The following is a 16,490-nucleotide window of genomic DNA, read 5'->3' as shown; positions in this document are numbered from 1 at the left end:
GACCCAGGTTCAAGTTCCATGTCAGGCTCCCTCCACGGAGCCTGCTTCTCCCTCTGCCTGTGTCTGTGCCTCTCTCTCTCTCAGTCTCTCATGAATAAATAAATAAAATCTTAAAAAAAAAAAAAAGGGGATGGTATGTTTATCACAATAGAAAGTAAGTATACACCTGTTTTTATAGAAAAAATAGGTGCATAAAAAGCAAGTTTGGAAGGCTACATACCAAAATGTAAATAATGAAAAAGAAAATAATTCCAAAGAAAATATAAACAAATTCATGACAGTTATATAGAATAGATGTACTTGATATAGATATAAAATAAAGATAAATGTAACCGAAATCCTTTATTTCAAACTCTTATGTTTACTTTCTGTATTTTCCTAATTTGACTCATTGGGAGTATAATTGATCATTGTTAGTGACCATGTCCAGACTTTCACATGGCTGGTAGTTTCAGCCATGTGAAATGTGAAATTCACATTCAGCCATGTGAATGGTAGTTTCAACATGTCAGATTTTCTTAAATTATAGAAATTTTCATCATTATCACTTACTGTTAAGTCAAATGAAGGGAAGTGGTCATCAATAAGCTCCTGTAGTACAGCTAATGAAGTAATATGTTTATTTACATTTACTCATTCCAAACAACATTTGAGGACCTTTCACACGTATAATTTTATCATAGGAACTATGTTGTAGGAAGAAAAATGTAGAAGGGTACTAGCTAAAGAAAAAAGATAATTCTAATAGAAATAAGTAAAGAATCATGTGAAAGAAACTTATAAATAAATTCATGATGGTAGAATCTAGATTCCAGACAGTGTCTAATGTCTGGTTTCACTGCTGTAAAGCATGTTCATCTCAAACTAACCGGTGCATGAAAACAAGATAAACCAGCCGCATTTTTTGTTTTGTATTCATATGCGATAGACATAGACATAAAAGACTTACAGGCAGTTCTGAAGTAGGGTATCAACCACTGTGTGGTAGCTGTGATCCAAGACAACCAAGAACAGCCTGGCTCTTCTTAACAGGAAAGTGTCTACCAGTTACACCAATTGCTGAGCCCCATCATGCGGCTCAGAGGTAAAACAGTGAACCAACACAGCACTTTGTAGCTACGTTCAGGAATTAAGATGGTAGCTGGCCCCTAATAGGAGCTCAGAAACCATTCCTTGTTAAATAGTCCATTTGGAAAGAGCTGCCACTGTTAACACTGATTTATCCAACCCTTACCCACCGTTTCCTCCTCATTTTCTCCCTCCTCTGAGTCCCTGCCACATACAATACAAGGAGAGAATAATCACTATCCTCAGTGTCATCTTTTTTTTAAATTTTTTTTCTCAATGTCATCTTTAAATGAAATATTTAATGTATACCTAGAAGCCAAATACTTAAAAATACATTGCAAAACATAACCTAAAATGTGCATTTAGATAGAGGCCCATCTAAAAAAAGAAAGAAAGAATAAAAAGTAAGTTGGGTTCAAGGAAGAAGGGATGTTTGTGCTGTTTCTATGCATAATATTTTAAGCTTTGCCTCTATGAAGCTTAGAGTTGCTAAAAGCATATTAAAACACAGCTAGCTGGTTAACTCTCAAGTCAAGTCTTCTAGATATAGACCATTATTTTATAATTAGAACACTTATTAATATTATAGTAAACATTTATGTAGTGTTGTACATCACCAAAATGCTTAAAATTAGTTAAAGCCAAAAGCAGTATCATTTTTATTCACTAATGAAAATGAAGTTTGACTGTTTTGTGGAACCTACAGAGAAAAAGACAGATGGACTAGAAGTTTAAATATTTGATGTAAATATCAGTTAAAATACTCTGCTGTGTAATTTAACTAAAGCATAAAAGGCTCCACCCCATTAAAAAATCAAATTATTAAAATAATGTTATCTTATTTCAAATGTTGCTCATAATTACAGAACATAACAAAAAAAAAAAAAAAAAAGAACATAACAGACACTGATAGTCTATATCAGTGTTTCCATAACATTTCTGATAATATGAATCACAAGGAATGTTTGTAAAAAGTACAATTCCTTAGCTCCAGGGCTTAGAGTTTCTGATTCATCAGGTCTGGAATGAGACCAGACAAATTGTATTTTTAACCAATACCATAAGAAATTCTTATTATCAGGGAAAATCAGGAAACAGTAGTTTCTGTGAACTAGTATCCAACTCCAAGATCCCATAGAAACTTGGAAAATATAAACTTTATAATCAATCAAACTTTACTTGAATAATCAATCCATCAAGTACTGGGCTTAAGATACTCTGCATCTCTTTTGATCTTCATAACATTCCATAAGATATCATTGTCTGGGATCAAATTCTGAAAAGCTGAGTAATTAGATGAAAAGAAAAATTGAATAATTAGATCAAAATAAAAACGCCAGGTCTACCTGGCTCCCTTGCATATGCCCAATCAGTGTGTATTTTCTTTTGCATATTGCCAAATCCTGCATCTCAGGAAATACAAGAAGGGAGAAGGGAAAAAAAAGTAAAAGAAATGCCAGGAAGTGCACTCAAGCTTTTCAAGAGATTATTGAATATACATAGTAAATTAAAAAGTTAAACCTGCCTTAAATTCTCCAGTTGAAATATAAAATTATTAAAAATTGTTAAAATTTGTTTAAAAATTGTTAAAATTAGGGCAGCCCCGGTGGCTCAGCGGTTTAGCGCTGCCTTCGGCCCGGGGCGTCATCCTAGAGACCCGGGATCAAATCCCACGTCAGGCTCCCTGCATGGAGCCTGCTTCTCCCTCTGCCTGTGTCTCTGCCTCTCTCTCTCTCTCTCTCTGTTCTCATGAATAAATAAATAAAATCTTTTTTAAAAATTGTTAAAATTGTTAAAAATTGTTTAAAACTACATTCTCCAGTTGAAATGTAAAATTGTTAAAAAGAATCATGTCCCAGGAGAAGACCAAAGGGAATAAGATGATCATAAAATAAATCAAAGATTATAGTTGATTTACATATTAGGGTTAAGGTAGATGTTATTTTATTAGGAAGTGTACAGCCTCTTTTGGTTGAGGAAGTAGAAGTAAGTAGGTCACGATACATAAGGTGATATGGTATATTATTTCTCTGAAGTTGGCAATTTATAAGGAGAACATTCTTTTCTGATGACTGCAACTCTTAATCTTGACTAAAGGAATTAAGGCAAAAATAATGTACGGTCTATACCTTTGTTTTGCAATAGTGATGCTGAGAAGGGAGATTCTCCAAAGTCTTTCAATAAGCAAGCCTAGTTGTAAGAATCAGGTTATCTTGTACAAGTGCAAGAAATAATTGACCTGAGTTGAGCTAACTTTTTCAGAGAACACAAGCTGAGTTGAGCTAGTTTTTGTACAGAACACAGCTCTAATGTTACCTTGAAAGGCCCAGCAAACAAAACCTTCAGGCCTTTGATGTAGAAATGGGACAGATAGCTCATGACAAGAAAGGGTAGACTCCATCAGCAAATTGTTATTGAAATTAATGCTCCTCCCATTTTTAGTTTATGGCACTGGTCTGAATGTAGACAATGGTGATTGTTTCTCAGTGTTGTTATAGGATGTGGCTACTTCCTTGGCTTTCAAAAATTCTACTTCTTTGGTTCCTTCATTTCAGTATATCACAGTATTTCTGCTTTAGGGTTAGGGGAGGTGACCTTGGAAATAGACTTAGTCAGGGAGGGTATTTATAGCTTAGAAGAGAACACAGTGTGGATGAGCTTAGCTCAGGAGAGCTTCCAAAAAGGTAACAGACCCATCAACCAGTAAGAAGACAAGTATAGGAATGAGTCTGTGTAATGAAGGGGCTATTATAGAAGAATCTGATAAACTGAAAAGGCCTGGCATAAAGCAACATCAAAAACCATATTAATTCTGGTATTTCTTATATAGATGGGATAGGTCAGAAATTAACAACTTTGTGTTAGAAAAGCAAAATGATAGGGGTACCTGAGTGACTTAGTCACTTAAGCATCCAACTCTTGATTTCTACTCAGGCATGATCTCAGGGTCATGAAATCGAGCCCTGCCTCAGGCTTGGGGTTCAGCATGTAGTCTGTTTGGGATTCTCTTCCTTTACCTCTCCTTTTGCCCCTCCCCCCCCCACTCACAAATGCATATGTACACACTCTCTCTGTCTCTCAAATAAATAAATAAATAAATAAATAAATAAATAAATAAATAAAATCTTTAAAAATAAAGAACAGCAAAAATGATATCCCAGGGGAGATGTTTAAACACTAGGGCTTAGGGAGTGATGGTTTTCTCCTCCAAAGCACACTTTGCATATAAGGAAGCATCCTAGTGATTATAAATTATTTTAATGTTTGTCTCTCTTGAATTTATTTTATTTACACTTAATTTTTTAGCTGAAAATAGATTTTGAAGACCTGAATGTGTAAAGTAAAAATGATGAAGAAAAGGCCTACTTCTCAAAGGCAGAAAGCTCTATTACAAAAATAGACTAATGATTAATAAAACACTACTGAATCTAGTAGTGATAATAATAGAGTGAATAATAGTGATTCTTCTAGGAAGTGACTACCTTAATATTTTGTGTGTCTGAGATCAAGGGCTACATCCATTGCTCTTTAAATCCTCCCAATTCTAAGAACTATAAATTTATGAACCAGAATCTGAAAGAGAAGTAAAATAAACCCTTTTCTCTTTAGTATGTCTATGCCTAAGAATCATTTTCAAACCAGGTTGTATTATTTCTTCATGCCATGCCATATTCTATCTACATGCCAAGTGGAAAACGTAGTTGAAAATGTTCTTTGGCCAAATATAACTCTGTTCTGGGAAACTGCTTCCTTTACCAACCACAGCTATTCAGACACATCTTATGTAGTATAGGTATCCAAGGAATACCCACCATGGTCCCTCAAGCCCCTGATTTAACTCTTAGGAAAAATTGAAAATTGATTACAAAGGCATCTGGGACTGGCATGGGGGTCTTTTTTCTTGCTTACTTCAAACATAGCCAACAAGTTGGTTGTGCATTGTGAGAGAGGACAATGGAAGCATCTTGTAATAGCCAAGCAAGTCATCCTTTTAGACATTTCCATATGACTGTCTCAAAGGTAGGTCTATCATCAAATCAAAACCAATTCCCCAAAAAATTGTTCTACTTGTGATCTTTCCTTTCTCAGTAAATGGCACCACCATAACCCAAACATTGAAATCCAAACCTAGGACTTCTTCTAGTTTCTGCTTTTCCTCACTCCCCAAATCCAATTTACCAACAAATTCTGGAAATTCTGAACAAATTATTCCGAAAGAAATCCTGAATTTCACCATCATTGCTGTTATTATCCTGCTCCAAGCCACCATCATCACACATCTGGGCTACTATAAAAGCTTCCTGTTTTCACTGTTCCTTTTCTATATTCCACCCTGTAGCCGGAAGACAGAATAGTCTTTTTTTTTTTTTTTAAAGATTTTATTTATTTATTCATTGAGAGACACATAGAGAGAGGCAAAGACTTAGGGAGAGGGAGAAGCAGACTCCCTGTGGGGAGCCTGACATGGGCCTCGATCCCAGGACCCCGGGATCACGACCTGAGCCAAAGGCAGACGCTAAACCACTGAGCCACCCAGGCACCCCCAGAATCATCTTCTTAAAAACATAGATCAGTCTATATCTCTTCCTGGTTTAATCCAACCCTGTCCAAGGCCTCCCACTGTAACTGGGAGAGCTATATGGTCTGGCCTCTGCCTACATCTTCAATCTCACCTCTTACCTCTCACTTCTTTGTTCAGTTCACCCCAGCTACATTGTCATTTCCTCTATCCCATGGGCTTGTATACCAAGCTCCTCTGCACTCAATGCCCTTGGATTGCTGTTTCCTTTTGCCGATACACTTTTCCCCAGGCCTTCTTCTATATGTCTGCTACTGATTCAGGTCTTTGCTCAGTTATTAGTTCCTCAGAAAAGCCTTCCCACCTTTCCTCTCCCTATTAATTAGATTTTGGAGGAGAGATTTGATTTTTTTTTTTTATCTATGTGCATCTTTAACTTTGATTTGTAAATTAAAGTAAAAATAAATGTATAAATAAACAAAATGGCTTCTTTAATCACTATCACTTTGTTTTGCTTTCTTCATTGCAATCATCATTATCTCAAATTAATTTTCTTTATTTATGTGCTTTCTTGTTTATTGTGTTTCCTACTACAATGTAAGCTCCATGAGGGAGGAAATTTATTTCAGTGATGCATGTCTGCCATATCAACCAGTGTATCCCAGCGCCTACACGGTCTTTTGTAAATTATAGACTTTCAATAAATATTTGTTAAATGAATACATTTCAGTTGCCTAAGAGAGGTTGTTTCCTTTGGTTGAGAATGGTCTTGTGCATTCATTTGAAAAGAGTGTTTAGTGAAATATTTTGTCTAAGTTGGGTTCTCTTTGCATATTAAGATACTACTGCCAATACCCATGCACATCATAGTTTGTTGACACAAATGAGAAATTGTATGCATGTGTACAGAGCTTGTAACAAAGATGACAAATAGATGGATCTCTATATCTGTTTAAGCATATTAGTGGAAAGGTTCACATCAAAGTGAAAATTGAAAAGCAAACTTAATGTTGACTTTGATCTAATCGCTAATATCTGAGTTCTGCTTTCTAGGTAGTGGTGAATTGTGTGGAATTGCTGATGCTGGAGATGAAACCAGAATATGAGGATACTCTAAACTGATTTGTAGCACAGTAAAAATGGAAGAATAAGAGGTAAGGATAACTGCCTAGACACTCCAAATAGGACACAAAGTTATGAGAACATGGTTATGACAAGTTGTTTAGAATCATGGCTTTGAAAAATAAGAATTATAATTGATTAAATGCCTACTGTGTACCAGATCATTGTCTAGAATCTTTATACATACAACATAAGTAGGTATGGTTTCCCCATAGCTATGTGAAAAGTAGAGCAATAACTTAAATTAGATTTTTCAAATCCCGAAGCTGACATACTGTCCACTGCACCACCCAGTCTTCTGATGATGCACTCCATTTATTTCTGTGACTCCTGGCACAAGTTTAGAGTCTGGCACAGCATCCTAATGGAGTCATGCCTAGCTGGGTGGTAAATGCCTTTGCTGCCAGCAGAGGGGACACCTAAATGTCCAAGCTAAGCTGGGTCCAAGGTTTGCTGATTAAGCAGGTTTCAAGTCTTGTGCTCACTCTTCTTCCTCCTCTCTTTCTTTCCCAGCTTCCCCTGCAGCTCACCTCTGCCTCTGTCCACTGGGGAAAACATCTCCAGGTGCTAATAAAAAAGATAACTCTGGCCATGGTGTGTGAGGTGAAGAGGCAGCTCAGCAAAATCACTACTGAGAACCTGGGCAGGCTTAGGCAATGTGACCTGAAGAGCTGAAGTGTGCAGTCCACAGAGAGGAAGAATTGGGCAGAATGCAAAATTGAAGTGGATGCGCATAGAGGAAAATCTTCCTGACAAAGATTAATTAGTTATGAGACTAACTCTCCAAGGTAAGGGATGTGGCTCCATTTTCTAACTCATGAGCAGAAGACATGCTAGAGAGGACAGGAAAGAGATGGGGAAGAGGGGGAGGCATCAATGACTAATAGGTGCTTTCTACCTTTGAGTTTTATGAAGATGAATGGAGCATTTTTGAATGGAAGAATATAAAATAATAATAATAATAATAATAATAATAATAATAATAATAATGGAATAAAGCTGACTAAAGCCCTGCAAAGATAAAGAGGAATAGAGGCTTTGGGCCCCATGCTGATTGAGAAAAATCATTTCTTCCAACTGGGAGATGTAGAGGCAAGTGGTTCAGAGTTTTAAATTTAGAGTTCAGACTCTGCCACTTGCCCATTATACAAACCTGAGCAAATTACTTAGCCTTTCTAAGTTACAAAGTAGGAATAATACCCAATTTTTTTTTGTCTCTCATTATAAAATAAGGATAACATTGCAGAGGATTCTTATAAGATTGAATGAGATAACTCATGTAAAAATCAGTCTAGCATGTAGAAAGTACTCATTGAATGATGGCAATTATTAACGGGCCAGGGCTTTGTGCAGAGGGGGAATATAGCCAGGTCAGTTATCAAGGTCAGATTATGGGAACAATCCTTCCCTTTAAACTTAAGGATGGTGCCTTCCTGGCTTAATTATTTGCTGTGTCGATCGTCCACACTTCTACTGACTTGGCTTTTAGCTCACAGAGAAGATAAAGCCCAAATATGATTGATAGCCCCCTACTTGGAGGCAAGTTTGTCAAAGAACAACTCAACACATGTTGGTACTCTGCATCATTCTGAAGATAAAACCATCTCCCCATGGAAGTGTGTTATGCACAGAAGATAATACTAATTACATTATGCATTTATTCAATCTTTTACAGTGTACAAAGCACTCTGACTTGGGAAAAATTACTATTTCTATTTTACTTTTCAAGTTTTATTTATTTATTTGAGAGAAATGAGGGATGGGAGCAGAGGGAAAGGGAGAGAAGAGTCTTAAGCAGACTCTGTGCTGAGCTCAGAGCCTGATGTGGGCTTTTGTTTCATAACCTTGAAATCACGACCTGAGTGGAAATCAAGAATCAGTTTAACCAACTGTCCCACCTGGTGCCCCGGCTATTTCTATTTTATAGATGAGGAGACAGAGAGTTAGAGAAGTGAAGCAACTTGATTAAAGTGGCATAGATAATTGGTGGGTGGAACAGGAATCCAACACCCAGCTCCTCCAGACTTCCAGTTTGGAGCTCTTTTATACCACAAGATGTCATAGGCAATGGGAGCAGGTAGCAGATTAGAAAACTAGTTGCTTCCCATCATGAAAGCATTGGATTTTAGGACAGAAAGTAGCTTTCAGATTACCTAATACCATGGTTTTTAGGCTGAAACCAAGGAATCCTGTAGGAAGTGGAGAAAACCAGCAGGAGGTAGGACTATATGCATCTCAATTTTTCTCAATTAATTTTATAACATTACAGTGCACTTTGAATGAATCTCTAAATCATTAAGACTTTCCTTTAAAAGGAACAAAGTTGGGGTGCCTGGGTGGCTCAGTCAGTTAAGTGTCTGCCTTCAGCTCAGGTCATGATCCCAAGGTCCTGGGATTAAGCCTGCTTCTCCCTCTCCCTTGGTTGCTCCTCCTGCTTGTGCATTCTCTCTCTCTAATAAAGAAATAAAATCTGGGTGGGGGGTGGGGGTGACTGGGTGATGGGCACTGAGGGGGGCACTTGATGGGATGAGCACTGGGTGTTATTCTATATGTTGGCAAATTGAACACCAATAAAAAATAAATTTACAAAAAAATAAAATCTTAAAAAACAATAATAAAAGAAAAAAATAAAAAGAATGAAGTTGAAAACTCCTGATCTAGTTCAACTGCTTCATTTCTCCAAGAATGATACTGAGGCCCAGTCTGGTTAAGTAACTTGTCCAAATCTCATAACTAGTTAGAAGCAGAGTGAGGAATAGCATTGAATCTTCTTTACCTGCACATTTGATAAGCATGCCATAAATGTCCTCATTCTCCAAATATTTTCCTTTGATTACCTCAAGCAAGTCATTTAAATCATCAAGAAGAAATAAGCCCTGAGGTTAGTCTCTCCTAATGACTCACTCTGGGACCTTGATCAGTACACTGATCTCTGAACCCTTGGTTTTTCCATAAGTAATATGGGATGATGATTCCTGTCTAGGAAGCTCTCAGTGGGGATGTTGTGATGACTGTAAAAAAGAACATGTGAAGGTTCACAAGGTTCTTCTGGGGAAGGACTCAGCAAGTTCAATATCTTATTTACAAATGCCCACTAAGGATGTCATTGCTTCTAAGGTGATCTCTATAATTCACTGTCCCTATGTATTTGTTGTTTCTGATTTGAGAAGGCAATGTAGTTCATTTTTGTAATCATGTTAAAGTTTATGAAATAGCCTCAAAAACTTCTTATCACTTGGCTTTCTGAGAGGACTGTGAGTTCTTACTACTTGGAGTTGATAGGTAAATCTTTTAAGGTTAAACTCCTTTCATTCTAGATATGTTATAAAGGAAGCTATCAATACTGGGTTCTAGCAAACATGGGTAACCTAGAGCTATATGAGATCAAAGGCCTTTTGTGTAAGTTACAGAGTGTAGAATCCTTCCACCTAAGTGGCAGTTTTTCCTTCTTCCACAAGGTATAGTAAGAAAATACTATCACAGACCTTCAAGTTGACCTTGAAAGCAACCTAATGTATTTGTGATCTTTCTTTATTTCTCTGAGCTTGTTTTCTCACTTGTAAAAGGCAGTGTTGACCTTACCTTTCTACCTCATAGGGCCATCAACTGTCAAAAGATAGAATACAGGGTGCCGTGTTTTAAAACTGTGAAGTATATGCTTACTAAAAGGATTGTCATTTTTAAGAATGCATAAAATTCTACAGTTGTTTGTATGTACATATCAATTAAATCCTCTCAATTTATTAGAAATACCTACTTTGGAATGATCAACTACTCAGGGTAAAGAAAGATGTTTTGAATTATACTGATCTCTTTTATAGAATGTAAAGTGGCCTTACTGAGCAAGGCAAAGTTAGAGCTAAGGAATTACCTCCTTAACTGGCATTATCACAAAACCAGAAATATTTTCCTATTTTCAATTAAGAATATTTTAAATTAAAAAAAATAAGAAATTAAACAGATCTTTACCAAAATTCTCCTCTGGATGCCTCAAATTTCTAACTATATCTTTTGGAGAACAGCATTTCTATGATTATTCATGTTGATACTTTAAAAAATCTGGACCTAGTTTCCATCATGCAGACAAGCCACAGAAGCCGACCAATATTTTAAGACTGCAATGTTTACTAATGGATGTCTGGCTAGAAAAAGTGTTGGCAGAATTCTGGCGGAGGCATTTACTCTCACTAATGATGTGGAACAGGGCTGCGTAATCGTGTCCACTTGGATTAAGTCTACCCAAAGCTGTCATATTTTGAAATGGAACCAGAACAAGCACCCCCAAAAGTCCTGGGATTTTCCTGGAAGAAGCATTACATCAGAGCTAGTTTAGACCTTCCCAAAGTCATCATACCAGCCATTCCTTTCATTTGAGACCCTCTTTACAAAAATGACTTCACAGAGTAGAGTGAATATCAGACTCTTTTGCAGAATGTTTAGAGACATAAAAACAGTGTATCCTATATTTGGGCCATCCTGGGTCAGGAAAAATCTTTCAAACATTTCCTTAGAAAACACATCAAATCAACTACTTTTCTTGCTCATATACTAACATATCCCAAGGGTAAAGGGACACTCGATCCACACCCCCATCCCTCAACTCCATGCCCCAGGAAAGAAAACTATTCCCAGTTATGCATTATCAATTTCTTTCCCAGCTATACCTGAATCTAGAAGCATCAGTAGTTATTCATCAATAAGGAAGAAGGGCAATGACATTCATTTTGACTGTCTGGACATTGTTGCTGTATCACTCTTCTGGGGGAAAGTAATTTCTGTCTATTAAAAGAGACAGATTCCAAACTAAGATATGTGGGAAATCATTTAGTATTTAATAGAATTCAAGTCATGTACATAGCCTAAAAAATTATAATTAAAAAGGAGCCAGGCAAGGAAAATTAATAACAGCAAGCCTTTAAAATGGAAATCCTTAGAATAAAGGAATAGCCTTTGTTATCATATTAGTATTACTCTGTATTAAAAATGTCAAGATACTGTCATTGAATTTCTTTCCCTTCTACCTAGTTTCTAGACCTCCAAGGAATCTTCATTCTATTTTCTGAAATTAGATGCTGCTTCAAAGATTTTAGAAGTAAACCATGAAATGAGTACCAAGAAAGCATTAATTTTTGCAGATCATTATTAAATAACATTTTTATCCCACATTAATAATGTAATCACAACGTTTGTCAAATATCCCAAGATATGCTTTCAACAAATGTCTAATGTTTTCTGCAACCAAATCTGAATGTTTCAAATGGTTAGGAACTTAGATTTGGGGTAGAAAAAGGTCCTGTATCTCTCCCCTTATCCCTCCCCCCTTTTCCCTCCCTTCCTTTCTTTCTTCCTCCCATTCATCCTTCCTTTTTCCACTCATATGGCCTTTTGATGTTCCTTATCTATACCAGGGCAACATTTCAGTGGAAGGGATACCTCGGAAAACAATGTGCCAAATGCTTGTGTGGTAGCATTCAGACAAGGAGATGTATTTGCAATGTGTGATACTGTAGTCACCGCTGCTCCTGTATGTCCTCTCTCAAGATGTTTGTGCCTGCATTGTTGATCAGATGTCATCAAAGATTATCCCTTTAATTTTTAACATTGTCAAAGTTAATATATGCCCTTTGCTTTTCAATATCATCAGTGTTAATGCAAACCTTTTAATTTTTAACATTTTAAAGTTAATATAAACTCCATTAATGCTTCTCAGCTGATTAAACACAGGAATGATCACTATGAACTAGTCATATTAGTAGTTTTTCCAGTAGGTAGTAAATTCTTTTTTTGGTGATAACATTGTCAACAGTTATAATGATATATATCCTTATTTACAATATTATTTTGTATGCAAATTACTATCATTCTCAGTACCTCATTGGGGCTCTCCTCACAGCTCACCACTCCAGGCTTCTTTCCTGTCTGTGCTATCTTGTCACCTCTCCCCCATGTCACCTCTTCCTCTTCCTCCTTTCCACCTCTCCCTCCCCCTGGAGCTTATTGTCTACATGTGCATCAACTCCTGCCTTCATCCATCTAAGTTTTGTTAACACCTGATAGTATATATAGTAAACTTTACTGTGTTGGTTTCCTAGGGCTGCCATAGCAGAGGATTGCAAATTGAGTGGCTTAAACGGCCTAAGTTTATTATGTCAAAGTTCTGAAAGCTAGAAATGTGAAATCAAGTTGTTGGCAGGGTTGTGTCTTCTGAGAGCTGTGAGAGAAGGATCTGTTCTAGGCCTTTCTCCTTGACTTGTAAATGGCTGTGTTCTTCCTGTGTCTCTTAACATTGTCTTCCCTTTATGCATATCTGTGTGTCCAAATTACCCCCTCTATAAGAATACCAATCATGTTGAATTTGGATCCAACCTAACAATCTCATTTTAATATGATTATCTTTATAAAGATCCTATCTCCAAATAAGGTGGCATCCTGAGATACTAGATGTTAGGACTCTAACATATCTGTTTTTGGACACAACTCAACCCATAGCACTAAGGTTTAAAGATAACACACAAGGGGATCCCTGGGTGGCTCATCGGTTTAGCACCTGCCTTCAACCCAGGGCATGATCCTGGAGACCCAGGATCGAGTCCCGCGTCAGGCTCCCTGCATGGAGCCTGCTTCTCCCTCTGCCTGTGTCTCTCCTCTCTCTCCCTCTCTCTGTGTATCTCATGAATAAATAAATAAAATCTTAAAAAAAAATAAAGATAACACACAAGAAATACAGCATAGAAAAGAAAAACTTAAACTAAATCTTAAGCATCTTTGTTGGAGAATCTATTGGCTATGCCTGGTATAGAGTCTGATTCTGTCTATTCTTCTGTCCAAACTGCTACAATATTTCTGGGGCCACCTCACCATTCTGCATGGAAATCTGATGGTATACATGCCTCTCTCCCTGTGATGGTTAATTTTATATATCAGGCCGACTGAGCCACAGGGTATTCAGATATTTAGTTAAACATTATTCTGAGTGTTTCTGTGAGGGTGTTTTTGGATGAGATAAACATTTAAGTTAGTAGACTGAGTATAGTATATTGCTCTCTCTAATATGAGTGGGCTCCGCCCAATCAGTTGAAGGCCTGAATAGAACACAAGTCTAACCTTTCCCTAAATAATAAAGAATTCTCCTCCCTGACCTGCAAACTGGGGCATCAGCATTTCTAGATCTACAGCAGCTACCAGCGTAAGACTCCACCTGGGACACTGGCCCTATAGAATATGCATCTCCCTACCCCCTCACCCACACACATATATGCTATTGGTTCTGTTTCTCTGGAAAACTTTAACTAATACATTCCCTAAGACCATGTCCTACCTAATAAAGAATAACTACAAATAGCATAAGTATCACTTCAGGATTGCAATCTATCTGCTACAGTGCCAGCCCTTTTTCTTACTAACTACTCTACCCAAATCCTTCAGTCTTAAGTGTTTATATCTGGGTTATTCCCCTGGCTTTCACTCATCTTTATGACTGAAAATGCTCCCCCATTGGTCTCTCCAAGAGCATACCTCAAAGACAAAAATCTAGCTCTCAATCTTAGTGCCATCATGGATTAAGAGATACTGAGATCCAAACTCAGAGCATTCTGCTATGTGCACAGAACTTCTCACATACTCTTTGCATACATCTCAAATCATAGAATTTCTCAAGCTCTCCTCATCTGATTCCATCTAAGGCTTTTTGTGCAACTATGTAATTCCTGCTATAGCTTAATATTTCATGGGTATGGCTTTATAAAGAATTAACCTTGTCTGTTTAGGACTCAAAACTCTCCAAAGTTTAAACAGATCAGCGCTACACCAAATCGAACGCTTGGAAGAGTGTTTCTATGTTGGAAGGGGCCACATGACACCCCTGACTCCATGCTTGACTTTCGTCTTCACGTTGGGTTTCTGTTTTCCAGACTCCCTAGGCTACTACATCACCTGGTCCTGTCTTACACAAAGCTGTGCGGTTCCCCTTTAAAATTTTCAATGTGGACAAAAATGTTTTTTCTTGGCATAACTAAGACAGGCTGGTATTTTCAAGAACAGCTTTACTAAACATGAGGGAAAACAGAAAACAAATAATTACAGAAAACATACATGGTATAAAAATAGCCAAGTTTCCAACTGCAGGTTTCTGTTTCTAAAAATTCCATTAGAAGCAGGAAAGTTTTACTGGGCCTCAATCGCATTTACCCTTAGTCAACCACATCCCTTAATTTTGCCATATCCTGTCTGGTCTCCTTCTCCCCCACCTCCAACACCTCATCTATCCCTGGGCCCTATAATCTTGAGCTGCTAGCTAGTTTTTTAAATCCATATCCCAAAGAAAAAAAATACCCTATAACTTACCTTTTAAAATTATCATTCTCCTATTAAAAATATTCTGCATTCCCAAAGACTTGCCAAAATGCCTGCTTGTAAGAGATTTTTAGGTTTTGATGTTGAAGATCCACTGGATCTCAAACATTAACTCTTCTCAGTACTGATATTAAATCAGCATAAAATAAAATGATTCCTGGGATAATGAATATTTACAATGGCAGATAAATAAATTTGAGCTCAAATAAATTTGAAGAATGTAGGGTTAAACTAAGTTTCAGTTTTTCTAATACATAATGTCTCAAATCATTTCATGCTGTCACCAAATACTTGCTGAGCACCTATTATGTGCCAGGCACTGCTGTAGGTACTGAAAAAATCCTGATGAATAATGAGCAAAACAGATAAGATCCCTACCTTGCCTTCATAGAATTCACTTTCTAGGTATAGTTCACCAAAAAAGGTGAATGACCAAGCAAACAAGATTTCAAATAATGGTAAGGACTGTGAAGATATTAAGGGATGATGTCATAGGGAAGAACTAGAATTGGGGAAACCCAGGTGGCAGAGGGAACAATGAGTGCACAGACCTGGCAGGCAAAAGCTTGACCTATTGAAAGAAGAAAGAGAGCCTCTGTGGCTGGAGCCAAGAAACTGAACAGGAAAGTGCGTATGAAGAGGTATGATCTTAGAGGCCATGGTAAGAAGGAAGATTTGATCATTGGTGTGATGGAAAGCAATTTGAAGGCCTTTAAGCCTTAGCATAATCTAATAATACAATTGGAAAAAATAAATCTCCTTGGCTCTTATGTAGAGAATGGAATCTATCTATCTATCTATCTATCTATCTATCTATCTATCTATCTATCTAAAGAATGGAATTTAAAGGCCAAGATTACAAGTGGAGACCAGTTAGGAGTCTCTTATAATAGTTCACTTGAGAGGTAATAATGGGGTTGTCAGAACAGGAGAGAGATGTGGATGGCCTCAGCATGTTTTTCAGGAGTGGAGACAACAGGGCTTCCTGATGAATTAATGTTGCAAATAGGGACCAGAGAGAAGACTGTGATGACTTGTAACTTTGGGGCTTGAGCAGTTAATTGGTGGTATTTTTGACTGAGCAAGAGAAAACTAAGGAAATCAAGAGATTGTTTTATCCATGTTCTGTTCAAGGTACCTATTACACACGTAAGAGGTACTATCAAGTAGACCGATATATGAATGTGGAACTTAGGAGAAAGATTTGTGTTATAAATTAGGAAATCATTGGCATAGAAATGGTATTTAAAGTCATGGATCTGGACAAGATCACCTAGTGAGAGTGTAGAGAGGAGTTAAGACCCAAAGCCAAGCCCTATGGCACTTCAAATTGAGAAATTTGCTACAGAGGAGGAGCCAGCAGGGAAGATTTTTAATGCGTTCATGTGCATTAATGACTCCTTAAGTGGCAATACAGAAGACAGCATTT

General features: G+C 37.2%; 1 long non-coding RNA gene across 6 annotated transcripts in view; it reads left to right on the top strand.

The window, feature by feature from the left end:
• LOC102157195 overlaps positions 1 to 16,490 on the top strand; it is a 116,831-nt gene that overhangs the window by 24,703 nt on the left and 75,638 nt on the right. For all 6 annotated transcript variants that reach the window (XR_005375540.1, XR_005375542.1, XR_005375541.1 and 3 more), the window contains exons 2-3: positions 6,641 to 6,741; positions 7,223 to 7,497. This is a non-coding gene — a long non-coding RNA (uncharacterized LOC102157195). The remainder of the gene's footprint in view (positions 1 to 6,640; positions 6,742 to 7,222; positions 7,498 to 16,490) is intronic.

The sequence above is a fragment of the Canis lupus genome, chromosome 21, assembly GCF_011100685.1.
Source record: "Canis lupus familiaris isolate Mischka breed German Shepherd chromosome 21, alternate assembly UU_Cfam_GSD_1.0, whole genome shotgun sequence".
NCBI classification, from domain to species: Eukaryota; Metazoa; Chordata; class Mammalia; order Carnivora; family Canidae; genus Canis; species Canis lupus.
Note: the sequence above shows the minus strand (reverse complement) of the source record. Positions and strands in the feature narration are given on the sequence as shown.